The sequence below is a fragment of the Dunckerocampus dactyliophorus genome, chromosome 11 (assembly GCF_027744805.1).
Source record: "Dunckerocampus dactyliophorus isolate RoL2022-P2 chromosome 11, RoL_Ddac_1.1, whole genome shotgun sequence".
Classification (NCBI taxonomy): domain Eukaryota; kingdom Metazoa; phylum Chordata; class Actinopteri; order Syngnathiformes; family Syngnathidae; genus Dunckerocampus; species Dunckerocampus dactyliophorus.
The window spans coordinates 17,698,631-17,720,874 of NC_072829.1; the positions used below are offsets into that span (position 1 = coordinate 17,698,631).

The 22,244-nt window shown below is 40.5% G+C and overlaps 1 protein-coding gene across 8 annotated transcripts in view; it reads right to left on the reverse strand.

Annotated features, from left to right (window-relative positions):
• il1rapl2 (interleukin 1 receptor accessory protein-like 2) overlaps positions 1–22,244 on the reverse strand; it is a 384,745-nt gene that overhangs the window by 330,952 nt on the left and 31,549 nt on the right. The window contains exon 2 of one of the 8 annotated variants that reach the window (XR_008572828.1): positions 21,177–21,292. The exons of the other annotated variants lie outside the window; for them this stretch is intronic. The gene's annotated coding sequence lies outside the window, so the exon portion shown is untranslated. The remainder of the gene's footprint in view (positions 1–21,176; positions 21,293–22,244) is intronic. 8 annotated transcript variants of the gene reach the window in all.

Genomic DNA, 22,244 nt, shown 5'->3' on the forward strand with positions numbered 1-22,244 from the left:
GGAACTGTTTGGAAAATAGCTTTAAGTTGTCCCGCCTCACGGACCTGACCAAACACAGTGCTTACAGCGATCTGCGTAAGTAAGCGATTCCTCTGATATATAAACTACTCCTCTGGCATTATAATTTTAAGTGGAAACAATATTGTATATAGCACAAAATTCACAACCATTCTTAATAAGGGTGCCAGATTCAGACCAAAAGTGAAAATAATTTAACTGTACACAACTAAAAACAGCAGCACTTTAACTACTACACCTTGTCTGTACAAAATAACACCTTATAGAGGCATAAAACAGTCAGAAGTGATCATTTTTACGACAGAAAAGTATGGTGGGAAACACGTAATCCGCCCTTTCCACAGCTGCAAACTTTTCCGGGTTACATATCTTGCAGACTGATGTTTTTGTGTTGTGTTACATATCTTTTCGTCAGCGCTAACGGCACATTTTCTCAAAATCTGACAATAGTAACTCTTATTGGGGCATGTCCTGTCGCGTTCGCAACTTCAAACAAGCATTTGAGTGTGTGCACTGATGATGCATATACAGGAAGTGTGCTTTATTTACCAATTATGTTCGTAGAAAGAACAAGACGGTTTTAAGGTTTTTAATACTTTCAATATGCAGAAATATACAAGAAAATTTGAGGATAAATAATAGGAAAGGTACAAAGTTGGGGGGGTGGGAGGTAATGTCCTGTTCGGCCCACAACCTACGTAAGCTTTGAGTTTTGGCCCTCTGTACGATTGAGTTTGACACCCCTGCTCTAAGGCAGAGGCACGTCGAAATGAGCTTCTTCCATAGGGTGGCTGGACTCATCCTAAGAGATAGGCTGAGGAACTCAGTCATCTGAGAGGAGCTCAGATTAGAGCCGCTGCTCCTTCACATCGAGAGCCAGTGGCTCTCCAGTTGAGGTGGCTCGGGCATCTAGTCCGGACGCCTCCCTAGCGAGGTGTTCCGGGCATGCCCAGACGGGAGGAGGCCCTGGGGCAGACCTAGGACATGCTGGATGGATTATCTTTCACAGCTGGCCTGGGAACGCGTTGCTGTCCTCCCGGTGGAACTGTAAGAGGTGGCCGGAGACCGGTCAATCTGGTCTTCCCTAATGAGACTGCTGCCTTGGATAAGCAGAAGAAAATGGATGGATGGATGGCAGAAGCACGCCCCAAAACAAAAATGGGGTAGCTTTTTTGTGGTGCAAAACCACAGTGGTTAAGATACAATGGAGTGAGGCCTCTGCCAGCCAGCGGCAGTCGTTTGGTTGGCATCATCCTCATTCATGTTCCATTCAGTTGTATGACGGAGGCATCTGAGAACCTAAAGTGGCTGTGTTTTGTTTCTTTGTTAGAGGCTGAATTATTGAATCTTTTGGGGAGGGCTTGAAAGAGGAGTGACATCAAGGCTGAGAAGCCATCTCTAGACAGAGGGGGAGGGCTGCAACACCACCCCTCTCCTGCTTACAATGCTTTCCTTTCATCCCTTCCTAAAATCACTCAATCATTTAGCATCGGGTAAATACAAAAAAAAAACCAACACAGTCATCTTTGGGTCCCATAATAATAACAAAAGAGCTAAACAATTCTTGTTTAGGGCATGCCGAGACCTTAGAGGACAAATACTTTGGGTCCTGCACCATCCCCTCAGACTAGAGCTGTCCTATCTAGTCTTTGAACATGAACTGAGGAACCTGCTTGGATGAGTGGCGAAACAAACAGAACATGAACAGTCCAGTTACCATCGAGTCAATGCCCTGAGATTGTAAGTCATGTGACAGTGTATTTAATGACAGTTCAATTCAGTTTTTAATGTCGGAATTTTGATTCTTGACATGTCTGACCACATCATTTAGCACTGTGACATGTTGGTGTCAATGTGTTGTCTGGCAAAACAGTTAGAGAGCAAAAGACACAAAACTATTTGGTGGGGGGTTGTGTGGTCAACACCTACAATCCTGATCAAAATTTTAAGATCAGTTGAAAAATGGCAAGAATTTACATTTTGCGCTGTAAGATCTAAAGGAGGTTCTAAGTGGAGCTTCAAAATACAAAAAGAACAAATGGCACTGAAACAGAAACATTTTTGAGTACGCAGTTTATTGCAAACAACCATTAAACTGAAATACGCTGATCAAAAGTTGAAGATCAGAGCTAAAAAAACAACCGAAACCCCCCTAAAATAGACAAAACATCTCAAAAATGGGCTCGGTAATGATTAGCTGCACCATTCTTTCAGGCGTGCAGGCCAGTGGGAGACAGGAGAGGGAGGGGGAATCACAAGCTTCCAGCAAAGTCCAGCATGTTATGAAGGGCCTCCTGTGAGTATGCCCAAAATTACAGCAAAAGCACAGGGTAAAAATAATTAGGGTAAAACTACAAAACAATGTCCAGCTTACCTGCATTTTAATGTATGCAATGTATGTGACGTTTCACATTTCTATTAGTATGCATTATTATTTTCTGATTGTTGTTGCTGTTGACTCTTGTCGAGCTGTTTGCCAACTCCAACGGGTTGTTTCATGTGTTCCGTCATATCAAACATGGGTCACTTCAATTGTTCATGTAATTAACTAGATATAGGCACTAAATAAGAACTGAGCACCTACCCCTGCAGCGTAAATCCAGGCTTAGCATCCAGCTGATATACGATCATTTGCATATGCCACTGACGAGGACAAATACGATTTTCACAAAGAAACACCACCGTTTCTTCGATGATAGCTTCTCAGTTATGCCTCCTTGCTCCTCAGGGTGCATTTAAGACATTGGAGACCTTTGATAATAACACAGCTTGAGATCAACTTTTGATCGAAACACCAGAAACCAAGAAGAGTCCGAAATGAAAGACTTGAGTTGCACCCAACTGGTGGCCTGATGTGCATTCTACAGCAGTGTCGGTTGGTTGGCAGTTCTGTGTATGAGGATCCTCTTCATAATTGTATGGTTCAAATGTCGGACTTTACAAAACGCAAGTTTTAGCTAAATCGATTGTCATGTAAATGTGGCCCTGTTCTTCTCCTTCACTTTCATACACATACAGGCTCACACTCTCTCACTTATTCTAATACAGGTCCTCTCATCACTAAACACAGCTCTCTTTATCTTGTTCGCTTTGCCTCCTCCCTTGCCTCCCATCCATCTCAGACACATGGACACACACACACACACACACACGACAATCAAGGTCAGTCTCTTGCTCTCTCTTCCAAGACATGAGCACGATACATTTGCTAAGAAGCAGCAGCTTGTTTGATGTTTGATCCAGCGAGAATTTGAGCAAAGAGAAGCCCGAGCAAAATGTGTATCTTCTCTGTGTGTGTGTTCGTGTGTGTACGTCCATACAGAAAGGGGGGGAAAAAAAAACAAATGATTGTAAAAATGTAGTTTGGGATCAAACTTTATCTGCAGGGTGTGCGCACATACAAATACACACACTGAGAGACAGACGGAGAGAGCAGGGCAGAACAAACACTATTAGAGCATTACAATCCTCATATCTTTCATCCTCTCTGTTGCTTTGCTTTATGTCTGTCTGTCTGTGATAATAATATGCCAACAGCCGAGCACGGGGAGGTCTATGCAGGGTCAGAGTGTGTGTGATGCACATGTTGCATTATGTCACACATCACATTCACTCAGGAAGGCTAGGGTATGTTTTGTCCTTGCTTTAGAGTTTGAGTGTGTATTTGGGAGGCATATTTTCTTCTCATTTTTTTTTTTCTGATCAGGTCCCACCAGTTATTCTATCGTGCGGGGTTCATTTGGCTTTTTGCTGCTGTACCGTATGTGTTAATTTGAGGATAAGTGAGTTTTAAGCATTGTGTGTAGTACAGTGGACCTCCTAATGTCCAAATGTTGAAAAAACATCTGGAAAAGTACGCCTCTTAAGCAGGGGTCTCAAACTGGCTCCTGGGCCGCACTTACGACACCCCTGATTTACAGGGTTTCTTTTTAGGAAGGTACAAAAGCAGCTGTAGGAGTTTGAACAGGGTGATGATTATTTTGTGTTGTGTGTTGTGCTGAGCTTACACTTCAATCAATCCTGTCAACCCACCAAACACTTTTTACACTTTTCTCAGACACGTAATAACATTTTCTCACATTTCTCTCTTGTTTAAACACTCTCAAAAAAGTTCAAACCTTTGTTTGAATTGTAATCATCAACTTACAGGTTGGACACGAGAAATTAATTAAGTCATTCACGCGTATTTCATTGCTGTGACTGTGCATTTCCGTCCTGGCGCCGTTCCTCTGTACTGCAGCGTTTTTGTATCCTCGTTAAAAACATATCGCTGCAGTACTCCTCCTGCTGCAGTCCTCCTCCTTCGAACCGAAGTTAGCAAGTTAGCAAGCAAGCTAGCGATGACACAGGGGACACGACAGCACGAAGGAGATTGGCTCTAGACCATTGTCAATCAATCGGGATGCAGAAAACAATGGGCGGTGCAGACAGACGAGAGAGGGAAGAGAGAGACACTCAACTTCCCACAATGCAATACTTCTTAACAGGCCAGGCTCGGCCTGTCATATGCTGCAATAAAAAAGAAGCACTAAAAAAATTCTGTGGAACAGCAAATCCGAAAAAGGTGAGGGAACACTGTAATCCAATCCACTCCCTTAATTACGCCGTTCGGCAACATGTATTATGTTATCTTAACCCTTGATAGCACTGATTTTCAAACGGGTTCCCGACCAACCTGTTTTCAGTGGGTCGTGAATTTTTGCCTGGGCAAAAAAACGGAAAACAAAAACCGGAAATCATTTTGCGTTTTTATTCTAAAGGGTTTTTTTTGTGCCTTTTTTGTGGTGCTATTTGAAATGCGCTGTCACAGAATGCTAATTGAACATGACACAGCCTGTAAAAAACATGGATTTTCTTACACTGAGGACAAACGACAACATAAGCCTCAATGTGTTGTGCACGGCGAGGTATTAGCAAAAGAGAGCATCAAGCCGTCAAGTCATGAAGCTGTCATGTCACCGCACTCTGAAAAAGAAAGCCGTGGAGGTCAGCCTCTCTCAGTTCTGGCGCAGCACTGTGATGAGTGAGTATTCTTTACTGTGCGCCCGAGCAGTGAAAAGCCTCCTACCATTCAGCACTACCTATCTTTGTGAGTGCGGCTTCTCAGCTCTGGTTCAGTTGAAAAGAAAGTACAGAAATAAACTCGATATTGAGCATGAACTCAGAGTTGCTTTATCGACTGTAACTCCAGACTTAAAACTCTTATCTGGAGCAAAAAACACAGTTCACACACAGGTCTTTGCACAATATTTGTTAGTATTTACCTACTGATCAGGTGATAAGAAGAAACGATTATTTTGTATACCTGAATCTATTGGAAATGCACTATTTGTTAAAGTTATTTGGAGTTTGTCATGATGCTTCTGCAAAAATATTAGGAACATGCTGACAAACAGAAACGGGCCGTTCAGTGCACCCAGACGTTAGGCTTGGCTGCGCACTTAAGAGAAGCGATTCACCACAGCCTCATCTCAACATTCTGCCCTTTTATTTGATTAAAATGTTAAAAACGATTGGAATCATAAAAAAAAATGTTAAACACAGTTCAGTAGACATTTTATCAATATTATATATATTTTCTATTATTAATATTTCAATATTAACTCATTGACTGCCAGTTCGGAGCAGAGAGGTGCATACTGCCAGAGGTTTTGAGCATTTTTGCTGAACTTTCAAGACCCACAGAATATTGAGTCATAAACATTGAAACTATCTAAAGAAACTTTTGACTCTTTCATCAGATAAAAAAGTTTGTTTCTAGCCTTTTTGGGTCTTTAGATATTGGTGGTAGAACATAGGGTAGTTTCATCAAAAACACCTGATTTTGACCAAAAACCAGAGAAAACGAGCTTTTTCTGCAGAGAAGCAAACTCAAGCAGGAGGGCGGTGGGGTCTGCTGGATGTGGGGATGAACCCCTGCTGCTGACCGATCCAGACGGCAGCCACTCGTCAGAAGAATCAGGGTCGGGTTCTGAGTCACCCGACTCTGAACTGCTTCCGGTGTCATGCTCCGGTGTCACCGCCAGACAAGCTCTGTGACAGTGTAAGCTGTCTGTAGTTTTTGTCTCCACTCGATTTCTGCGTGTGTTTCGCCATTTTCCTCTCTCAACCCACAATCCGTCTTCTTCATGGACAATCAGTCGCTGCCGGTTGGAGGAAAACATGAACTGTTGCCCCCTACTGGGACAGAAATACATTGCCTACAAATCAGAAATTCACACACAAGATGCATAAGACGTCAAAAGACGTCTTTGGCAGCCAACGTTACTTGTTGAAAATACATCAACATACGTCTTTGGCAGTGAGAGAGTTAGTATTTATTTGATGTATATTTTATACTGATAGTGGGTTCCACAGCCAAACCACTTGAGAACCTTTGCTTTATAAGACACCAAAGATATTTGTTATTATTGTTATGTTATCATTATAATGACATAGCGTTGCAACATAGTTAAATGTGTAAGTATCGTGAATATTTTCCTTTGCTGATTCGATAGAAGAACTTAAACGTCGATGATGCACGACTTTGAAGACCCGCTTAAGTCACTTAACACACTGTAGGTCACTTACCACTTGTTAAAATAACGGCTAAAGTAACAAGTTGAGAGTCTGCTGGCTTGTATTAAAGAGCAAGTACCTGTCATTGTGACCTTGAATGACTACGACTACTCAGCACGTCTGAAAGTAATAATAGCGCTTTAATTGCCCAAATAATCCTTGCACTTTTAGGCCAAAGTTTAAAAGTTCAGTTGTTAATTGCAATCTGTAGATATATAATAACTGGTTTAATTTTGAGTCAGATTTGTGTGAAAACACACGCACACACACACACACACACACACACATGCAAGCCCAGATAGCATGCTATTCTTGTCTCAAATAGACCAATGCTAAGCCATTAGGGTGCATCAGCCACACATCCAATATTAAAGACAGCCTCCAGCTCTTTTCTGTCACACTATCTCTTCTCTCCCAAACTGCATGAGTCATGCTGTTTTGGTTACAGAGGCAGTCTGTGTTTTACATGGAAGCATAAGCCACCTTGTCATCATTATGAAAAATGTGATATCTGTCATTTTAATCTCTTCCTCAGGACGAGTAATTAGTTTGAATCTGGACTCATGTACTCTATTTAGGCTGGATATAAATAGTGTATTACTCTGGTTAAACAATGTTGTGAGGACCTTTCAAAGCCTGAGACCCATTAAACCTTTTAAGTACTTCCCTTTTGCTGCCTCCGGACAAAAACAGTCAGACATTATGTGGAGTATTAGTGTGCATTTCAAATTGTTTTAATTCTCTGTTTTTGACATATTCCTGTGTTGTAGTGTAAACTGTAGTGTATCGTAAAACCTCATTTATATTGCACCTCTGAGTTGTTCAAGTCAAGTACAGTGGTGTGAAAACGTTTTTGGCCCCTTCCTGATTTCTTATTTTTTTGCATGTTTGTCACACTTAAATGTTTCAGATCATCAAGCTAATTTAAATATTAGTCAGGGACAACACAACTGAACGAAAATGCAGTTTTTAAATTAAACTTTTTAGTATTGTGGTAGAAAAAAATCCAAACCTACATGGGCCTGTGTGGAAAAGTGGTTTCCCCCTCGTTAAAACATAATTTAACTGATATTTAACTGATTATTATTTATCAGTCTGGAAAAGGTTATAAAGCCGTTTCTAAAGCTTTTGGCCTCCAGCAAACCACAGTGAGAGCCATTATCCACAAATGGCCAAAACATGGAACAGTGGTGAACCATCCCAGGAGTGGCCAGCCTCCCAAAATTACCCCAAGCGCTCAGTGATGATTCATCCAAGAGGTCACAAAAGACTCCACAACAACATCCAAAGAACTGCAGGCCTCATTTGCCTCAGTTAAGGTCAGTGTTCATGACTCCACCATTAGAAAGACACTGGGCAAAAACGGCCCAGTTCCAAGACGACCCAAGACCTTTGGGAAAATACTCTGTGGTCTGACGAGAAAAAAGTTGACCTTTTTGGAAGGTGTGTGTCCCATTACTGGCACAAAAGTAACGCCACATTTCAGAAAAAGAACATCATACCAACAGTAAAATGTGGTGGTGGTAGTGTGAAGGTTTGGGGCTGTTTTGCTGCTTCAGGACCTGGAAAACTTGCTGTGATAAATGGAGCCATGAATTCTGCTGTCTACCAAAAACTGCTCAAGGAGAATGTCCGGCCATCTGTTCGTGACCTCAAGCTGAAACCAACTTGGGTTCTGCAGCAGGACAATGATCCAAAACACACCAGCAAGTCCACCTCTGAATGGCTGAAGAAAAACAAAATAAAGACTTTGGAGTGGCCTTGTCAAAGTCCTGACCTGAATCCTATTGAGATGCTGTGGCATGACCTTGAAAAGGCGACACATGCTGGAAAACCCTCCGATGTGGCTGAATGACAACAATTCTGCAAAGATGAGTGGGCCAAAATTCCTCACTGCAAGTTATCGCAAATGCTTGGTTTCAGTTGTTGCTGCTAACATTTAAGTGTAACAAGCATGCAAAAAATAAGAAATCGAGAACTTTTTCACACCACTGTATTTCAAATTGAAGTTGAAAAAGAAATTACACATTTTAACAATATCAGGTACAGTAGAGCCCCGCTTTTCGTGAGGGTTATTTAAAGTATAAAATGTATCGGTACTCGGCACTAATGAATGATGATGTAAGATGATCCATAAACAGTCATAGCACACAACTATGGTGCATTCAAGGACCGACCATCAAAGTGTGAAATCTCTACACCTGTTGAAAAAACACTATTAGTGAAGCATAAAGACATGAACGTAATTATTGGGGCCTTTTTTTTTTTTTTTTACCAGTGGTACATGTATGCTGTACATTTCCTGTATTATCGTATTATCAAGTACTAATAAATTGTTACTGACTTGGCTGAATGAGATGTATTTTTTATTTTCTGAGATAAAAACTTCATAAATAAAAAAAAATACTAATAATCTGCAAATTTACTACATACTATTTACTACATACTACATAACAAATAATACATAATCAATCTATAGCTATCTGAAAGAAGGAGATTATTAGAAACACACCTGAAATAATATAGTACTGTTAATCACTAATATTAATAATACCTTGGACGGTAATAATAAAACCCAGCCTTTTTATTTTACGACATTATAAGATTTGCTTTTAGTAAATTGTGCAGGTGTACTTATGTTGTGAGGTCTGTAAGCAACAAATACGCAGGTGTTTTTTAAAGACAATCTTTCGTGTCATGCACAATATCTCCTTTCAGTTACATGCAAACATCCTGAATGTACGTGTGCCATGTTGTTACGGAAGTGTGCAAGGTTACAATTCCATATATCGGAAGTCACATAAGTGACCATAGAAAAGTGGATGTCTCCTCTGCCTCTGTATGTTTTCTAATTGAAACGTTTTTAACGGTGGAGTGGTCACAGTTTGTGGTCACAGAGTACATTTTAGCTGATGGAATCCCTACATTCATCCAAATGCAACACGATGAGGCATAAAATGTGTGACCGTCCTATCTACATCCCTTAATTTGAAAGACACGGTGCATATTTATCAGGACCTGTCCAATTATGCACACCTCCTCCAGTGAGGACGTGTTGATTTAATCCAGCAAAGGACAAAATAAGTAAAGGGCATATGTGTGTTATGCGTCAGCAGATTGGGGATGGTTGGGCCATGACAGAAATTTGAAATTTCTTGAATATCCAAAGCATGTACTTGTCCTTCTTATGTTAAGCTAAGATTTGGTTGATCGTTAACCTATGATGCGGAGACATGGCAGCAGTTGTGTTAATAAAGTATATAATTATATGCAGAGCAATGGAGAAAAGTCAATAGGCCAAATGGCCAAAGCCCCTAGGAAGACAGGACAGCAAGTAAGCAAACTAGAAAATATTGAAAGTCACAGTAAAGAGTCAGCATCAAGCACAAAACAGGAAAAGGAAATATGTAAAAAAACAAAGAAAAACTAAACTAAAGGTCCATATGTCATGTCTTATGTCATGTAATTGGAGTATAATGAATATGTTCCCTGGAATGAAGACAGTGGAACCTTGGTTAGCATGTTTTTCGGTTAAAGTCAACATTTTCAATATTGTCAACATCGATTTGCGTACATTTTCCGATTAGCGTACAATATGGTGCACAGCTTGTCGTATTATTAACACACCGCATGAGTCCAACTGTGTTCTAAAAGTATTTTTAATCACAAGACATCCTTGTTAGCAGCCTATTAGCTTGCTAATACTGTACATGAAAACTGGAACCGAAAGTCAGCTTTGTCGCCCATCTATGATGTCATCAGCAGCTGACTCTGTAGTTCTTTGCTAACTAACGCAGTTATGCCACAAGTCTGCTGCTTTTCTTTTGATAACAGTTGCAAAATAAGTCATAATTGAGCCAAAGTAAGTTGCAAGTGCCAGCACTTTGATAAAGAAGGTCCGACACATGATTGAATTCAATAAATAAATCACAGCAAAACACAAAGGTGTTGTCCAAGTGGATCTCACTGCCACATCTTTGTCAACAATCACGTCTTTAATCAAGGTAGAAGTCATGTTACATTTTCATTTATAACTTTCATTCATCATTTATATGTATTTATATTCATTTGTACTTGTTTTTTGCATGTAAAACTATAATACTAAAACTATATACATTTTTTTGAATGATTAATCGAATTTGCACTACATTTTATGTAACAATGTAGCTGCTTTCAAAACATGCAATATATAAAATTACAACTAAATACATCACTTGGAACATTATCAAAATGATTTTCATGAAAACATTAACTTGTGAATGTATAAGCAGTTGTAAATCATGCATGGTGGTATGAAGTGAAGTGGGACGCTGTGTACATCTGCATATACAGTATCTTTATTTCACTTTAAAAAGCTATATAATAGATAATAGTGGACATGTGAATTAACAGTTGCATCTATATTTGTTTATCTCACAGAGAAACAACTTATGCAATGTTAAAGCACTGCAATATGCTCTCTAAAATGTGTGTGGAAAAAAACTAGAATGTTCTGCTTGACATGCCCTGACAGCGTGGCACTAGTGTGTCGTGTTATATTGTTTTACAAAGTCACAGCTTACCATCGTGTAAAAAAAAAAAAATGTTTGTTTTGTCGTTCCTCTGCTGCAGCAAAGTCAATGAGGCCGGCAGAGCAGCGCCTCACTAGTCTGTCTGTGTGTGACGGGGAGGGGCCAAGTACTCGGGCAGGGAGCAGCACAGAGAGACACAAAGGAACGGAGCGACAGAACCTCTGCGCAACAAAAAAAGTTCATCGATATTGATTAATCGGTGATACATTATAATCGGCCTGATTAATTGGCTTGCCGATAAATCGGTCGTGTTCTGATGGCATGGTATATTTGGGGTGTTTTATGGATGCTAACTGTCAGTTATGCTAACTGTTATGTACGGAAAAAATGATTAGACCACCCTTGTTTCTTCAGTTTATTGACCCATTTTAATGCCTGGTACAACTAAAGGTACATTTGTTTGGACAAATATAATGATAACAAATAAAGCTCATAAGAGTTGAATTCAAGAGCTGATATCTAGCAACTTCCGTGATTTTCTTGATAATAACTAAAATCACTTAAGTTCTTACATGAATAAAAAAATGTACTCTTATGAGCTATTTTTGTTGTTATTGTTATATTTGTCCAGAGAAAGGTACCTTAAGTTGTATCAGGCATTAAAATGAACAAGAACCTGAAGAAACAAGGGTGGTCTAATCATATCATTTTTTCTGTGACTGTATGTTGTCCTTGGAAGCCTTTAATGTAGATTGTAGTTTCAAGGACAAATTCCTATTTCATCCCTATTTATGGAGTTCGACATTTAACTATCAATTAATGGCACAAAATGGCATTTGTCTTTGCTTAATTGGCTTTTGTGTACTGTAAAAGGCACTCCACAATCCACAATTCTTGTTAAATGCCCAATAAATTGGGCTGTGAGGGGCCATTCATACAGGCTCATAAATCACCTTAACTTGCTTACGGAAATAAATTGGAAATGCTTGATAATGGATAAAAATGGATGCATCTGGATAGCAGTACTCTCTGAGAACCTCCTCCGTGCACAGCAAAACACAACTATTGGCGCTTATTAGGTCTAATGCAAGCCAAGGACACATTTCCCACATCATTACCCCATCGGCAGTGTGCACATTTGGCAGTCGGGAGGTTGGCATGGTTTACCAAACTGTAATCTTTAGGCCAATTCCGGACCCCATCGTCATCATCTGCAGCAGCATGCAACGTAAGATAAGACCAGATTGTGCTTCCATTATCAACTGTCCAACATCATGTCTCAACAGAAGCTTCATTCTTTTATCAACTGACCGGACAACAGGCTGGTACGATCTATACTGCTGGAGCCCAATGACTTGGAAATTTGACTTTGGCATGCGAAGCTGCCCTTTTGACCACCGCTGTCAAGATACTTTATTTGTATACTGAGTGAGTCTTACGACTCTCCCTGACATCCCTCATCAACATGACATGCTGTGCCCTCAAGACTGCAACTGCTTATGACTCAAATATCAAGACATTCATTCATTCCAGACACAAATAGTACAACGACTTCTGACACCAAGGATCACACACAGCCTCACACAACATTCATAGAACAGCTGCAAGAGGGAGGAAGAGCGTGTGAAGGAGGATTTTTAGTTAGTTTGCCAAACTGTTGGGTGATTTTACATACACTTGTTGACTTTTTTTTTTTTTTCCTATAGTAGATATTGGAAATTGATTGAATCTCCTCCAGGCTGAAACTCTTACCATAGAAGGACCCTACTGTTCGCAGTGGTGATGATCTTGGACAACCAGCAAATAGGGAAAATCCGCAAGTAAAGCAACCCACAGTGTGTGTTTTTAGTCCGTGCCTTTTGTTGGGGAGGCCGCGGCCGCCACGTTTTCTGAAAACGTGGGGAGGGAGGGGAACAAGCAGGAAGGGAGTAAGTCGACGCATGTCACTCGTACGTTTGCGCAAGGTGTAAGTACGTGGTCGGCATGCCATGCCTGGCCGTGAGCGGCCGCGTGCATCGTACGTTGCTGCTGCTGCTGCCTCAAGATGCCGCCCATTCTGTTGGAGATAATAGAGTATCTACCTAAAGTATCTATCATTCCACCTGAGAGACTCCGGGTTCTGATGCTGCAAGAGCAGCTTCACGTTTTTTGTGCCTCCTCTCCTCATCCTCTCTGGCCCTCTGCTCTTCCGCGGGCCCTTCCTTTGCCTTTTGAGCTGCAGATGCAGCTGACCCCTTCTTCTGTGTCTTCAGCATCTTGGAGACAAAATGTTGTCACTCGTCCGTCAGCTTGGCTTTTATATATACTCAGGGCCGGTTCTAGGGATGCACATGTGAAGGGGGCATTAATCATACACATCATGCGCCAACACATTTTTTTTTTGATAACAGTGTTTTCTTCATGGGTTGTTAGCTGTGTGTCCAGCCCTCAACCTGGAAAAGTGGACTGCACTTTGTCAGGCCTCTACCCTGAGACCTGGCCAACCCGGGTGTCCCACCTGAAGACTCAACTCCTGGCAGGCTGTTACATGCAGTCTCCCCTCTGTGCTTGTGAAAAACAGCTATTTACTAACTATTCCCCCAGTTGATTGAACAAATATATTACATATATTACCCCTCCTCCCCCCAGTAAACATCCAATCACTGTTAGTATGCAAATGAACCATGACGCAGCGCAGTGGTGTCAGGTTTCAAAAGGGTCACAGAGATGAGAGATGAGGGGAGCAGTCTTGTGCCTACCGATGTTCAGCATGTGCTGTATGTTGAATATAACAGAAGGTACGGATCCATGGGTTCGTGACTGACTCGAAACATTTTTTTAATGGATTTAACATTGTAAGAACCTCTTGTGGCCACCATGCTACAGTGGAGATAGGACACTAAATAATAAATATGTATCAATATTTACAGATGTGCTGCTGTGGGGCAGTAGAGCTTGGATGCTTAACGTTTCAAAAGGAAGTCTTTCAGTCTTTTCACAGTAGGAATACCAGGATACATGACAGTGACAAACACATCAACATGCATGCATGCATGCACTAAGACATGCACAGCATGAGGCGTGCACTAATGAATGCAGTACCACCTGTTCAGTGAATGATTCAATCACTCTCTGCAGATTCCCATTTCCTCACTTGTGTACTGTTACAGCACCGTTTAACAGGTGAGAGAGGCTGCTACAGTGAGCTATGGTTTCGCTCACACCTCCGCCACTTCAACATTTAACAGCATCTTCCATGATGCCAGAGAGCACCGGTTGCTTTCATCTGAGGAAAAAGGCTGAGAAATGGATGAGGGGACCTTTTTAAAAGGAAATGAAAGCATGAGGATTATGCAGTATTTTAAAAGGGGTCATGTGAATGTGCATCTCAGAAAGGAATACATATTCAAACACAGAAACATGAGAGATTTGGATCAATTGTATAATTTCTGCACAAAAAATGATGCTTTACCAATGTTACTAATGGATAGATAGAGGCGGCTGGATGAAAAGTTGTAGGTGTTGGAGTCATTCAAAGGAATAATCAGTGCAGCTCTCTTGTATATTATTGTTTTCTATTATTCCTCTGGACCGAGCCCTCTTTATAAATAAACGCCAGTGAGGTTTCACAAGTGCATATACAGCGGACCCTCGCACATTTCTGATTCAACATTTAGCGACCCTGCGATTTTGTTGATTTTTGGTTAAAAAAAAAACACATTTTAAATGTTTTTCTCTTAAAATAGGCCGTTTTTTTCAGCAGAAAATGACATCTCATACACCCAAAGTCAGTAATAATTTCTAAATACGTGATGAACAGGTACAATGTACAGCATACACGTACCCGCCCACAATTTTTGTTTGTCTTTATGCTCCACTGGTCATGTTTTTTTTGTGAAGTGTTGAGATTCTCACTTTGTTCTGTGGTCCTTGAATGCAACATAGTTGTGTGCTTGTCATGATCTGTGTTGTCGCTCTGCTGCCACCTGTCTGCTCTCTGTTGTAGTACATGCTGTCCTGCAGAGGCGGAGCTATCAGTGCACACCTGCAGCCAATTCCTCATCCACCTACTTAAGCTGGCTGAAGGCAGCCAGTCAGTGCCAGATTGTTCACTTGGACTCACCTGCAACCTGCGCCATCCTGCCTTGTTCTCACCTTGTTTGCTGGCTTTGTGTATTGCCTCCGAACTACTCGTGAGTATTTTTTCCTGTTTGGTTATTCCAGCAGTGAGCCTGTCAGGTGTGCTACTTCTAATGGTAAGAACCTGCTTGGTTCTCAGCAGACTTTTCAGTTACCCATAGTGATTTTTTTTCCTGCAGCTCATTTTTGCTGGCACCGTCTTTTGTCATCTATTTTTCTGTAGCTCTGCCCTTTATTTTTGTTCCTGGACTGTGTTACCACTTTAGTATTTTTGTGTTGCCTTTTCCTCCTATGAGGACACCTTTTGTATTAAACTTTTTTTGTACTCTCTGCAGTCGTGTTCCTCTCTGCATCTTGGGGTCCAATAGCTTTAACGCGCCAGCGTGTGACAGTGCTGAGATTTGCAGTTTATAAACAAGGCTTGAACCTTGCTGAATTGAAATACGTCATCTTAAAAAGGCCGAAATTGCTTTATTGAATAAATATTAAGAAGTGATTGCGTTAAAAGCAACTTTTAATGACTTGATGTACGTAATGTACTTTGGGGAAGCAGCTCACATATTATGGCACATATTAAATGGACACATTGGCACATCACTTCTTGTTAGCAATTAGCTCAGAAGTTAGTGATGTGTGAGGACACCTTAAGGCAGTCACACTTCTCGATTTTGGCAAAAAAACAAACCTAGTTATGTAAGCCTATTTCAGTGTGAAAACATGGTTTTTCTTTTAAGTGGGTGTATAAATTGTGTAAATGGGAGCTGCAGCTGAGTTTGTTTAGATCCAATGCATGTAAAACTGATACAGCTTTATTACTGGTAGCACAGTGACGCATCGGTAAGCTCTGTCTGCAAAAATACTCCAGGTTTGAGTCTTCCCTATGCTTGCATTGGTTTTCCTCGGGTATCACATACAGACTTATTAATTACTTAATTATCCGTTGGTGTGAACATGTATGCATGTATGTACACTCAACAAAAATATCAATGTAACACTTTTGTTTTGATCCATTTTGGAGTGACCTTGTATTGTGACCAGCCTAAGGCACACCTGTGCAATAACCTTACTGTCTAATCAGCATCTTGATATGCCACGATTGTGAGGTGGATGGAGCTCTGCAAAGAAGTGCTCACTAATTTAGACATATTTGAGGGCGATACTGTCGGTCTTTTTGTGTATATAAAACAATATATTTGAGTTCAGCTCAAGAAAAATGGGAGCAAAAACAAGTGTTGCATTTATATTTTTCTTGAGTGTATGTCAATGGATCTGGTTCCTTTTGTGGTGTGGTTCATTACGGTGCAGTAAGCATTTTTTGTAATTTTAATTGCAAAAATACCTGAAATCCCACTTTCCAGCACGCTTTTCATTGGCGGTACTGGTTATCGCTTGTGTGGAACTAAAGGCATTATTGCCCATTGATTGGTTGAGAGTCAATTCTGTATGCTAACTCAAGCCCTCATCACACACTCAGTGTCTGTTTGTGATAGTGTGCGTGAAAACATGCACGCAAGTTTTGTACATTAGCAGTGCTCCGTCTATTGCAAAAGGAGCAGATAGCAGTCTTGCTGGTTGGTTGTTGCCCTCCGATCGTCCCCTTCACATCTCCTGGTGTACTGCCCCTTCTCCTGCTATCTCCTCCATTCTCTTAACACTTTCCTGTGAGACACAGCATACTTTATGGCCACAGCAAGTATTGATGTGCAACTCTGGATGAGCTGCTCTCCCTTAGCAACATCTGTGAGGGGCAGATACCACCTCATGCTACCACTAGTGGCGTTGACACTGTAAAAGGTTATTACCTGCACAGCCATTTCTTAAGAGGGATTGTCTTGCTGATTGCTTCTCCTTTCTACAGGCTATCTGTCCTATTTGCCCAACAGCATCTGAATTTAATTCAAAAACATTATTGCTTTCTAATTGAATAGGGTGATAACCGTTGGTGTGATTGAGTTTGAGTTGAGTGAGTGAGTTGAGTTTGAGCTATGATGTCATCGTCTAAATTGCATCACTGGGCAGATTTTTGGTTTGTGTCAAAAGCCATTGCAACATGATCCCATGTTACTAAACCTGTTTTAACAACAGAACATGAAGTTATTGACTTACTGTAGGTGTTGGGTTCATTTCATTTCATTTCAGGAGAACACCTCAAGGCTCTCTATCAACCATGGTGGATGATATGGTGAAACATTGCACAGCATTGCAATAATCTCTTTGCAGCTGACAAGAAATTTTAATTAACTGTGTAAATGGTGACTATAGGGGTGTTGCTTCATGACTCGAGGGCTCTAATGACGTTTAAAAATGTATGCAGAAGGTCGTAAACAGGTTTTCTATGCTCTAACTAAGAAAATATTCCATTCATAAATAAGGAAATGTACTTTTTGGAAATTCGCTCATCACAGTCGGGTCTGGAACCAATTAAGCGTGATAAAACAGGCATTATTGTATTTGTGTTTTAGCTCATTTCACTATTTCCATGCTTGAAAATTCTCCATTTAGGCAAAAATACATAAAATTCAACCGCGAAACAGCATGCCTTATTAATTCAAATATTTTTGAAAAAAGTGGTGAGGGACGACTGTATATATGGATTGTCAAGTTGCCTTGATTCAACTTTTTAAGGTCAGAGTCGCTATGTTGTGATAACTTCGACATAGTTCAGAAATAGTGTGCAGAAAAGTATAAAAAAGGTATACAACAGAAATAAATGAAACCTTCTAGAATATGATCTGCTGAAATGATTCAATAGCTGCTGTGTTTTCATGGTGCAAAAATTAGCATAATCCAATTCAACGTGACTACAGTGTGTTATTCGAGGCAGACAGCAGTAAAAATGGGCCTGCATGAACTGTGTTCAGGCAAATAAATATGCAATAACATGAACAAAAATAGTCTGTGTAAAGATAAAATGTATTCTATTCTGTATTAGTTGTGTGACACACCTATCACTTATTTGGTATCGCTTGTTAATTGGATGCTTAAAAACAAACCTTTGAGTGCCAGCTTTGTTTTTCAATATTATTGCTACATTCAGTTGCCTAAAAAGAGAGACTACAGCTGCTGTTTTGGCTGTGCATTATGAGCAAACACTTGATGTAGCGTACTAAGCACACTTTGCATATTTCTGTACAAACGCACAAAAAAATGAAGAGAAATGCAAGGCTGCCATTAGCAGACCACATTATGCACTTGCTCCTTTTACTAAAATGTTAACCAGGATATACCCGTGAAGGTCATTGTATTCTCAGGGCATTCCGGAAAGAAAACAAAGGCAAGGTGGATGAGGAAGAAAAGAGTAGCAGACGCAATAACATTGTCATCTCGTATGTCAGGCCTATCTGAGAAACCTCAGAGAACGAGTACTCTTCTGGGGACAAAAATGTACATATTCTGGACAGAGAAGGATGGTTTCAAAGAGGAGTGAGGGAAGCCGCCTACGCTAATCATTATCCTAACGATTTGACACCACTAAAGAGTCAACCATTCCTGTCTGGACCTGTCTCCTCCTTTAGAGGATAAATAGATTGGCTCTTGCAAGGCTCTCCAACTAGAGCTGTCCTATCTAGTCTAACTGGTGTGTGCCCCACCTAGTCTTTGAGCATGAACGGATGAGAGGCGAAACATCTTCTAAGACAACCTGAACGGTCCAGTTGCGATCGATTGAATGCTGAAAAATTAACAAGAGTAATTTTATTCCAAGTCTCCTTTGCTAGGAAACAGAACTACCAGATGACTACCAGATTTCGTAGAGATTTTCTCTGATTTCAGATATATTGCTGGTGACCAGAATACTACATATGACTTGCTTTTCAATATTTTTGGACTAATAATAGGCCATAGTCAACCACGAAACAGTGGTCATTGTCATTTATTAATTAATTTAGTTTTGGAAAAACCACGATAGCGTGTTCGAACCGCGATGTAGCGAGGGACGGCTGTATGTTCATTCATTTTTCATCTATTTATTCCTCTACTTCTTCCGCCTTATTTTTGTCTGCGAACAACTCCTCTCACATTTCTCACCCAGTTCAAACCAATCCAGCGCCAAAATGTTCAGCTCATTCAAGACATTAAATTCATTTAATATTTTGTCTGACAATTTTTCCATTGAAAATGAGTGGGCAATTTATTCGGTACCCCTTAACTCATTCAAAACCAAAGACGTAGTTATACGTTTTTATAAACCCATATGCCTGATACCAACAATGTATTTATGCGTCTTTTACAGGTTTTTTTGCTCGAGAGGCTAAAAGAGGTGATGACGCAACTCCCCACTAATGTATTTAGCTTCAGAGCAATTTTAAGCTATAAAAACGGCCACTAGGTGGCAAAAGTTCATTTGATAAGAGCTCGGCAGAGATAAAAACACACATGACAGAAAGGAGGAAGTGGGATAGCGTCGAGGAGTGTAGCTTGCAGGTTACGCATTGTAGGGAAATTTTTACGCATGCACACGCACACACATGCACACACATATAGTTCAGTTAAAAATGTAAAAAATGTAAATAATTAATTGTGTTATATTTGTAAAATTATTTTGATGTAAAAAAAACAAAACAACAACCTCGTTTGTGTTGTTTATGTTGCGGTATAGGGGCCTAGTGGTTAGCATGTTGGCCACATAGTCAGGAGATCGGGAAGACCTGGATTCGAGTCTCCACCATAGGTATGAATGTGAGTGTGAATGATTGTTTGTTTGTCAACATGTGCCCTGCGATTGGCTGGCGACCAGTGGGATAGGCTAATAATAAGGATATCCCTAAAAAGGATAAGCGGCATAGAAAATGGATGGATATGGTATAGTTGTTGTCACAAAAGCAAAAAATATTTGTGTCAAAGTGAACGTTAAGCTTTAAATGTATCACTAAAAAACTGAAAAATGTAGCAACAAACTTTTTTTTCAGATTAACGACGGGAGTCTAATCTTTCTTTTGGTAGGTTGTTTATATAGCCATAGAACACAGTATTCAGTGTACCTTAAAAGATCAGTCAAAATTGTCTAAATTTGGCGGTACTGAAGGGGTTGTTTTTTTGAAAAATGTCTGGTATTGAAATCAACAATCATTGTCCATTTTTCAAATGTCACCTTTTTTGTCCTTTAACTACACCCTCAAACTGTTCAGCTTGTTCAGAATCTGCAGGCTATCAGGACCGTTCTAAAAATTCAAACATTTTCCATCATTCAATGTTTTCTGTAAAATTTTTCCCATTGAAAATGAATGTACAATTACAGTGTCGCCCCCATTGGTGGATATTTGGTTGGTGGAAAATTGGTGGAAACATTTTGCTTATTCCGTGCGAGGTGGCATGACCTGATGGTTGCTCGTTTGATCCTCACTCGTTGCATAGATTCCAACACTTTTCTAGGATATTTCAACATTCATTCTACATTTCAGTTCAGCTTCAGCATTTCAACATTCACATGCAATTTCTACTGAAATTGCTTCATCTAGTTATTATTTATTTATTTCACACAAATGTTTTTCATTTGCATGTTGTATTTTTTTTTGCTTGTTTTGCTTCCTAACCGCCTTAAAATGACAAACCAAAGTGACGTCACAACCACAAAATATAATTTTTTAGGCGAAATACGTTTACAGCCCATTATAGTGCATAGCAAGAAAAACAAAAAAATCAATAATAATAAGTGTAACAAAAACGAAAGCATAAGCAAAGCACATTTGCATAATTAATCCAAGAGGAAATTTGGCATGTCCACCACAATCCTCAGTTGCTTCTACAGATGCACTATCGAAAGTGTCCTTACCGCCTCCATCACTGTTTGGTACGGTAACTGTACAACACGTGATAGGAAGGCACTCCAGCGGGTGATCAAGACCTCACAGAACATTGTTGGGGCAGCCCTCCCCTCACTGCAAGACATTTATAAATCTCGCTTCCTACGAAGAACAAACAACCTCATCAAGGACAGCACACATCCACAACACTCATTATTCACACTCCTACCGTCAGGCAGACGCTACAGGAGTTTGAAGTCCAGAACCACAAGGCTGGCAAGTAGCTTTTACCCACAGGCCATCAGACTTCTCAGCTGGGATAGGCTACAGCATACCCCCACGGCCCTAGTGAGGACAAGCCACATAGAAAATGGATGTACTGTATATGCTGTAGGGCTGTAGGACATGCATGGGGGTATGCTGGAGCCTATCCCAGATGACTTCGGGCAAGAGGCGGGGTACACCCTGGACTGGTCCCCAGCCAATCACAGGGCACATATAGACAAACAACCATTCACACTCACATTCATACCTTTGGACAATTTAGAGTCTTAGTCCTCTACATGTGCATCATTTATTTGTAGTGCTCCATAACCTTGTCTAGACTTGCGGAATTGTAAAAGCTGCACAACAGCAGTGCAGTACCATTAGCATCCCCAGTGCTGCTTCAGTGTCTACACAGGATGTGTTCAACCACTTTACCGCTGTGTGGCCATCTGTTTCAGCACCACAACTGCTCAAGTTTGAGCCAGAAAACCCTTAGAAAGTAACTGAATGATGTAATGAATAACGCATAATCACAACAATTGCTCAAAGCTATTTTGACATGTTTCGTAAGATATTATCCCCACTCCTTCTTTCTGTAGTGAAAATGTAAATGGGTAGGTAGGCAAATTGCATGCAACAACATCACTACAATGTAATTATTTGTCTAGTTACACAAAGAAAAACTGGTTACATGTAAATGCGTTCCTTTTGTGTTCACAATAAACTCTTAAAGAAATGAACACTATATTTTTGCTCACCACTGACACCTTATTACGGCATTTCACGAGAAGACCCCAGTGAGCCCCATTACCTTGCATAAAGGATGTTCAAAATTGACAATTTGCACCAAATTGCCGCACTGTGTCTGCTTTGAATAGACCTCCACATCTGAAGCAGTCACACTGATGCGCGTTCATCCAATATTTATCTGGAACCTTTTCCAGTGCCTGTGAGAGGAAATCATAACAGAGGGCCGACCTCACTGCAAACTGCTGAGTTGGACTAGTTTTTGTGTAGGGAACTACCTAAA